The sequence below is a fragment of the Drosophila navojoa genome, unplaced genomic scaffold (genome assembly GCF_054131105.1).
Source record: "Drosophila navojoa isolate 15081-1374.11 unplaced genomic scaffold, UAZ_NAV_1.0 NAV_Backbone_89, whole genome shotgun sequence".
NCBI classification, from domain to species: Eukaryota; Metazoa; Arthropoda; class Insecta; order Diptera; family Drosophilidae; genus Drosophila; species Drosophila navojoa.
In genome coordinates, this window is record NW_028301741.1 from 8,520 (window position 1) to 17,053 (window position 8,534).

Here is an 8,534-nt window from a genome sequence, read left to right on the forward strand (position 1 = left end):
CCACCCGTGGTAAGAGACACAGAGAAAGGAACCAGCGTCTTAATGCTGATAGTTTTAAAACTCAGCTTAAGACAAAATATAGTATATTACTCTGTTTTCCCCCGCCAGTGGTAAGAGACAGAGTATATACATATATAAACTAAAAGTGGTGCTCAAATTTAAAAAAAAGAAAATTTGTAGTGCTGGTGGGTCTGCATTCCCAAAAAGGGACTAGAAAAAAAAAAAATTTAAAAATCCGAAAAGTTCGGTTCTCTCGTGAAGTGCGGAGAGAGAAAAACAAAAAACAAAAACAAAAATTGAAGTGATTCTGTTCTCTCGCGTGAAGTGCGGAGACAAAAAAAAAAAAAATAATAAATAAAAATCCGAAAAATTCGGTTCAAAAAAATAAAAAATCGAAGTAATTCTGTTCTCTCGCGCAAAGTGCGAAGAGGCAGAATACTACCAAAAGGTTTCTGTTCTCCATCCAAAAAGAGAGACAGAGTAAAACTACAGCGAAATTCGACGAAAGAAAGCGACTCATCAGAACCGTCAGTGGCCAACGGGAAGAGGAATATCACCAAGATCATCAGGCGCCCCCTTCAGAGAAGACTGGATCAACAGGAGGACAGCGCGGATAAGATAAAGATAAGTCGTAGTTTAATTTTTTTAATAAATATAAATAAAAATAAAAAGAATGCTGTCAGAAAAAGTGATAAAGCTCTTGAAAATGCAATCGGACTTAGTGTCCAGATTGAAAAAACTAGACTCATCTGAAGAAATTAGGCCACCGAGCGAAATTTTAGGAGAGTTAGAAAAAATAAAAGAAGAATTAGAAAATAATCATACCTTATTGTTAAAAGTAGGGGTAATAGACCATGCATACTTTAACAATAAGGAATTTGATAAAGCGATGAAAAGCATACAAGATTTGAAATTAGAAATTATGAGGGCTGAGAAAGAAGAAGATAAAGATGTGAAGCATGTTAGAGCAGTCACAGTTCACAAAAGCTCTGAAGAAGAAGTAGAGTTTGAAAGCAAAGTCGAACAGTTAAAACTATATTTAGTAGAAGTATATGAGGACATTGCAAAAGGAAACGTAGGAATCTTCGAGATTCGAAAGAATAAAATTAAATATTTATGGAATAAAGTTTCAAAGCTAGTTCAGGAGCTAAGAAATAAATATGTGTCAAACAAAATGTTTGACGAAGAGGTTAATGAATTAGATTTTGATGTGCAAAATGCAATCAGTGCGTTAGAAGCCAAAAAAGGCACCCCAATTCAACCCATAATCCACGAAAAAATGGATAACCTTCCGGGTCTACCAAAAATTCAAGTCCCAATATTTTTTGGAGATGTCAAAGATTGGGATTTATTCGCTGAATTATTTTGCGACCTTATTGATAGAAGAGAAGATTTAACTCCTTCTATCAAATTCAGTTACTTAAAATCCTCATTACGAGGAGAAGCAAAGAGCATGGTTGCTCATTTATTAACGGGGTCCGCAGATAATTATTCTACCGCTTGGGAATTACTTACCAAGCGATATGAAAATAAAAGGAAAATTTTTTCGGAACAATTGAACCGAATAATGGACCTTCCAAATTTAAATATTGACTCATCCAAAAGTATCAATTATTTTATTGATACAATTAATGAGTCAATACATATAATTAAAAGTAAGGCTCAACTTTCAGAAGAAGTTGATAAAATCTTTGCACACATAATACTAAGAAAATTTAGTAAAGAGGCACTTCAATTATACGAAAGCCAAATAAAAAAGACAAAAGAAATACAATTACTGACTGACGTAATAGACTACTTAGATCAGCGACATTGTTCATTATCCACTTCAAATAAGGAGGAAAAGAAAATTCACTCTGGTTACAATTGTCCTATATGCAAAGTAGTAGGTCATAGTACCACGCAATGCACGAAATTTAAGGCAATGGTCCCAAGAGAAAGATTGGATGCTGCAAGAAAGATACAGTTATGTTTGAGGTGTTTAAGACACACGAATACTAATAGGTGTACAAGTAGCATGAATTGTTACTTTTGTAAGAAGCCTCATCATACAATGTTACATATAAATACAGAAAAAGTTAATACAGTAGTAACAAATGAAGAGGCCTTATTAGCCACAGCGATAATTAAAGTTAAAGCAATAAAGGGGAATTATATTAACTTAAGAGCCTTAATAGATAGTGGATCTCAAAAAACAATTATATCTGAGGAGGCCGCACAGTTGCTAAATTTACCCAGAATCAGAAATGAGACAGAAATAAGTGGTGTCTCATCAGAAAATACTTGTAGGTCGAAACACAAAGTTAAGCTAATAATAAAACCTAGAGAACCAAATAAAGAACAGTTTAGGGTTGAGGCCATCATATTATCAAAGTTAATGAAAGCTCTCCCAGTTAGTAAAGCAAATATAGACATGGCTCAATGGCACAATTTCACTTTAGCTGATCCACAATTTTATAAACCAGGTCGTGTAGACATAATAATAGGTGCAGACTTATATCCACACGTACTAAAAGATGGGATAGTAAAGATAGATGGATTACTTGGGCAAAAGACTGAATTTGGTTGGATTGTATCAGGTTGTACAAAATCAAAAGGTAAAACAACGATAGTAGCGACAAGTATTGCAATAGAAGACCTAGATCGGTTCTGGGAATTAGAAAACGAAGAAGAAGAAGATGTCAAAGAGATAGAATTTTGTGAGAAAAATTTTCAGAATACAACAAAAATTGATTCAAGGGGTAGATATGTTGTAACAATTCCGTTCAAAGAAGAAAATGAATTAGGAGAATCAAAGCCACAAGCTATAGCTCGATTTCTTAGCTTAGAGAAAAAGCTGCAAAAAAATGAAAAATTAAGAACAGACTACACAAATTTCATGAACGAATACTTGCAGTTAGGACATATGATATCTACAAATAAAGAAGGAAAATATTATTTACCACATCAGGCAGTGTTAAGAGATAGTAGTCTGACAACGAAGCTAAGGGTAGTTTTTGACGCATCTGCAAAAACAACAAATAAGAAAAGTCTAAATGACATTATGTGGACGGGACCAAGAGTTCAAAAAGATATATTTGACATTATATTAAAATGGCGACGCTGGGAATATGTAGTATCAGCAGATATAGAAAAAATGTATAGGCAAATAAAAATAGCAAAACATGACCAAGAATTTCAATATATTGTCTGGAGAGATTCTCCAAGTAAAAAACTAAAGAACTTTAAGCTTACCACAGTCACTTATGGTACTGCATCAGCTCCTTACTTAGCCACTAGAGTTCTTTTAGACATAGCCAATAATTGCAATAACGCAACAATTAAAGAAATAATTAAAACAGATTTTTATATGGACGATCTTATGACAGGCGCTGAGTCCATACAAAACTGTAAAGAAATTGTTGAATGTGTTTCCAGTGAACTAGCAAAAGTAGGATTTAATCTGAGAAAGTGGATTTCAAATAAATCAGAAATAATTGAAGAAATAGACAGAAATGAAGAAAATAAGGTGTTAAGCATTGAAGAGAATGAGTCAATAAAAACATTAGGTCTACAGTGGGAACCCCTCAAAGATGAATTCAAATTTAGTTTCACTGACAACAATATTAAAACAATAAATAAAAGAACAGTCTTATCAACACTTGCTAAAATATATGATCCCTTAGGGTGGTTAGCTCCAGTGACCATAATAGGGAAACTGTTTATGCAAAAGCTATGGCTAACTGATAAAAAATGGGATGAAGAACTATCCAAAGAAGAAATCAAAGAATGGAAAGAGTATCAAGATAATTTGAAACATCTACAAAACCTAAGAATACCTAGGTGGGTCAAAATACAAAAAGATATTGAAGTACAGTTTCATGGGTTTGCTGATGCTTCTGAAAAAGCCTATGCAGCAGTAGTATATGCCAAAGTAGGTAATTCGGTAATGATATTAGCTAGTAAATGTAAAGTTAATCCCAAGAAAAATCGTAAAACTATTCCCAAATTGGAACTATGCGCTGCCCATCTTTTGACAAAACTCATTTCTAAAATAACAGAATCGATTAAAATTAATGTTGAAATCTTTGCGTGGAGTGATTCCACTATCACATTAGCTTGGATCCAAAACGGATTGAATAAAAATAAATTCATTAGAAAAAGAACGGATGAGATTAGGAAAATGTCAGAAATTAAATGGAATCATGTAAAATCAGAAGACAATCCAGCAGATATAGCATCCAGAGGAATCAATACTTATAAATTAGTAGAATGCGAAATTTGGTGGAATGGGCCAAAGTGGTTAGCCAAATCAAAGAACCATTGGCCAAAAGAAGAAGAAAATGTAGATGAAGAAAAAATAAGTGTGAACACTATGATAGAAAACTCAGAAAAGAATATAATAGGTGAATTAATCAAACGATATTCTTGTATGCAAAAATTACAAAAAGTAGTAGCATTTATTATTAGATTTATTAAAATCATAACCAAAAAAACGATACAAAAGCCACAAAAATATATAACAGTAGAAGAATTAAATAACGCTAGAATATTAATTATTAAACAACAACAAGCATGTCAGTTTAGAACAGAAATAGGAAAGCTGTTGGGGAAAAAATATTTACAAAATAAGAGTAAAATAATTAGTTTGAATCCATTTTTAGATGAAAAGGGAATACTTCGAGTAGGAGGAAGATTAGAGAAAGCTAGTATTGGATTTGACGTAAAGCATCCAATTATTCTTGACAAATGCCATTTAGTTAACTTAATAATTAAAGATGCGCACACTATCACTCTGCACGGAGGTATTAATGTAATGAGAAACTATATTCAAAGAAAATATTGGATAATTGGACTCAGAAACTGTCTAAAGAAATACTTACGTAATTGTATTACATGCACTAGATATAATCATACACCCACACAACAAATAATGGCAAATCTCCCTATGAATAGAATTACAATGTCATACCCATTCTTGAATACGGGAATAGACTATGCAGGGCCTTATTATATGAAATGTTCTAAGTATCGTGGGCAAAAAATGTATAAAGGGTACATAGCATTATTTGTGTGCATGGCAACAAAAGCTATACACTTAGAAGCAGTTAGTGACTTAACGTCAGATGCATTTTTAGCTGCAATGAGAAGATTTATTGCAAGGAGAGGAAAATGCTTAAACATATATTCTGATAACGGTACAAATTTTGTAGGAGCAGCTAAAAAACTAGAAAAAGAATTTAAGAAAACAATTCAAGAAAATACAAAAATTTCTTCAACGTTAGAAAAAGAACAAATAAAGTGGCATTTTATCCCGGCGGCAAGCCCTCACTTTGGAGGAATCTGGGAAGCGGGAGTAAAATCAGTAAAATATCATTTAAAAAGAGTAATAGGAGATAGCAATTTAACCTTTGAAGAAATGACGACACTATTATGTCAAATTGAAGCAGTCTTAAACTCCAGACCTCTATACACTACAGGGGATGATATCGATAATATCGAAGTACTAACTCCAGGACATTTTTTAATAGGTAGACCCACAGTAAGTGAAGTGGAGTCAACAGGAGAAGAAAAAATAGGAAACCTAGATAGATGGAAACTGATCCAAAAAATGAGGAGAGATTTTTGGAATAAGTGGAAAAATGACTATTTATATACCCTTCAGCAAAGAAATAAATGGAAAAAAGAGATGCCAAATTTAGAAGAAGGGCAAATAGTATTAATAAAGGATGAAAATTGTCACCCTGCTAGATGGCCACTAGGGATAATAAAAGAAGTTCACAAAGGCCAAGACAATAAAGTTAGAGTCGTAAAAGTTAAATCTCAAGAAGGGTTAGTTACACGACCAATCAATAAAGTATGTCAGCTAGGTGAATTAAAAAATGAAGACTCAGACCTAAGAAGCACAAGACAATCTAGCAGAGGGAAAGGAGGATCAAGACTAAAAGTACTAATGGCAATGCTAGTCTTAGCTCTCTTCTGTCAGGTATCAAGTGCAGAAGTAACGAAAAGCGATAAGATAACAATTTCAAAATTAGGTAACAACTCAGCAATCTATTTAGATCCAATGGGTGAAGTAGAAATAGTAACCTCATCATGGGATCTAATTATTTACTATAACCTAGATTCATATTTTGACATGTTAAAGAAAGGGAGTGAATTAGAAGGGAAAATGAGAGCAGTGTGTACGAAACTACAGAGTTTCGAGGACCAATGTAATATAATACTAAATAATACAAAAAGACGAATAGCAGAATTAGAAGATAATAACAAACTATTTATACTACAAAATAAACCAAGAACCAAACGTGCACCTTTCGAATTCATGGGCTCATTATATCACTTGCTATTTGGGATAATGGATGCAGACGATCGAGAACAAATGGAAGAAAACATGGTCAGTTTATTAGACAACCAACATAACATAAAAAAATTGAGTGAGAAACAGACATCAATAATAGATTCCACAGCAAATATACTCAAAAGAACCACTGAGGAAATCAATATTCATTTCAATGACATGAATATACGTATAGACAATATGACAGAATTGCTAAAAGAATCGTATTATGTGTATAAGGAAGCAATTAATTTCTTTATGATAACAAATCAATTAAATGCCTTAATTGAAGAATGTGACAAGATTCAAACAGGGGTAATAAATATGCTAATTGATATAAATCATAGCAGATTAAGCCCGGTTATATTGAAGCCTTACCAATTTGGGGAAGAAATAGCCAAGATAAAAGAAAGTTTGTCCGAGAATTTAGTCTTACCAGGGAAAAGGACAGGTACAGAACTAAAAGAAATATATCAATTACTTACAACGAAAGGAACCTTTATAGACAACAAAATAATAGTTAACGCCAAGATTCCGCTATTCAGCAGATACCCATCTCATTTATATAAGGTTATCCCAATACCAGTCTACAATGACGACCAAATGATAATGGTACACCAAAGAACAGAATATTTAGTGTATAACTTCGAAATTGATTCTTACCACTTAATGGCCGAAGCCACATTAAATAAATGCAAAAAATGGCAACCAAACAAGCTCATATGTGAAGGTAACTGGCCCTGGGATAATGCCAACGATAACAGCTGCGAAATATCACCATTCAAGCCAAACCGACCGGCGAACTGTATCTATCAAACATTAGTTCATTCAAAAACATACTGGGTTGAATTGGAAGGTAAAAGTAGGTGGTTATTTAAAGTACCGATTAATGAAAAGCTAAGCGTACGATGCAAGGGAGCACAGCAAGAACTAATAGAATTACCAGAACAGGGTGTGTTGAAAATGAAATCAGATTGCACAGCTCGATCAGGAGATAAGACCATAATAGCTCATAATAATGATATTCACACTGAAAGATACGAGAAAATCGCACCCTCATACGTAGGAAAGATTGTTGACGTTCCAAAAATAGTTTGGAACCCATTAGCACTGTCAAGAATAAATCATACGAAAGAAATTGAGCATTTACAAATAGCAATACAGCAAATGAAGGAGAGCCATATAGAATTAAAAGGGCTCCATTTTCATCACATATCAGGTCATGCTTCTATGTTAATAAGTATTTTGATTGCATTAATATTAATCATATATACAATAAGAAAATGTAATGTAAAGAGGCGATTAAAAGCTATAACATTTCCTGGTCCCATATAATTTGAAATATAAAAAATATACAGAAAAATACTCGATAACCTGCGCGTTATCCGACAAAAAAAAATTTATTCGATAACCTGCGCGTTATCAAACTAATATTAAAATGAAAACAAAAAAGCAAATATATTTTTGGCCCCTCTGGCAGAATGTTTGAAAACATGCGAATACTGGATGACCTGCGAGTCATCGAACAAAAAATAAAAATTTTTACAACCACAACATTTTTGGGCCCCTGGCAGAATGTTCAAACATGAACATACATAATAATAAAAATAGAGACAGTACTCGAATAACCTGCGCGTTATCCGACACAAAGTAATAAATATGTCATCCCTTAGTTGCAGCGACCAATGCAGCGTCTAATATATGTAAATGTAACGTGAGCCTGGGCCCAAAGATTCAAAAAAAGGGACACTTAAGTAAACATCTGGGCACTTGTTTGTGTGAGAAAATGCACCCTTCCAGTGACTGGAAGTAGTTTTAAGAGTCTCTGTTAGGTATATAAGAACTAGGATTTTAAGCAATAAAGAGTTCAGTTAAGATCTTGAATTCGGCAAATGTGGAGTGTTTTTCATTTTAACGCTCTAACAGTTACAGTATATACCACCGCTGTATACGCCTTTTCTGATGCGTCACAAAATCCATTAAGCTCCGTTGGATCAGTGTTCGATTTTCCCGAACAGCGTGGTATATTGATTCTGGCTAGCTCTGGCAATGCTCTTGCGTATTCTTGCCAACGATTGACAAGACTAGGCTCCAGTTCTTCGTCCCGGGTTAGCGGTTTCCTTGCAGTGTGACTGGCGTAAGCCATCCCAGTGGATCGAAGATTCTTGACAGTTGCGACAAAATTAGACGTTTTGTAATGCGCTCTAATTTTGGG

The 8,534-nt window shown here is 33.8% G+C and overlaps 1 long non-coding RNA gene across 1 annotated transcript; it reads right to left on the bottom strand.

Annotated features, from left to right (window-relative positions):
• Nucleotides 1–676: 676 nt before the first annotated feature.
• LOC149090483 (uncharacterized) lies at nt 677–8,244 on the bottom strand. The gene is made up of 2 exons (XR_016197591.1): nt 7,732–8,244; nt 677–7,693 (listed from the first exon to the last, which is right to left on the bottom strand). It is a non-coding gene; the product is annotated as an uncharacterized LOC149090483 (long non-coding RNA).
• Nucleotides 8,245–8,534: the final 290 nt, after the last annotated feature.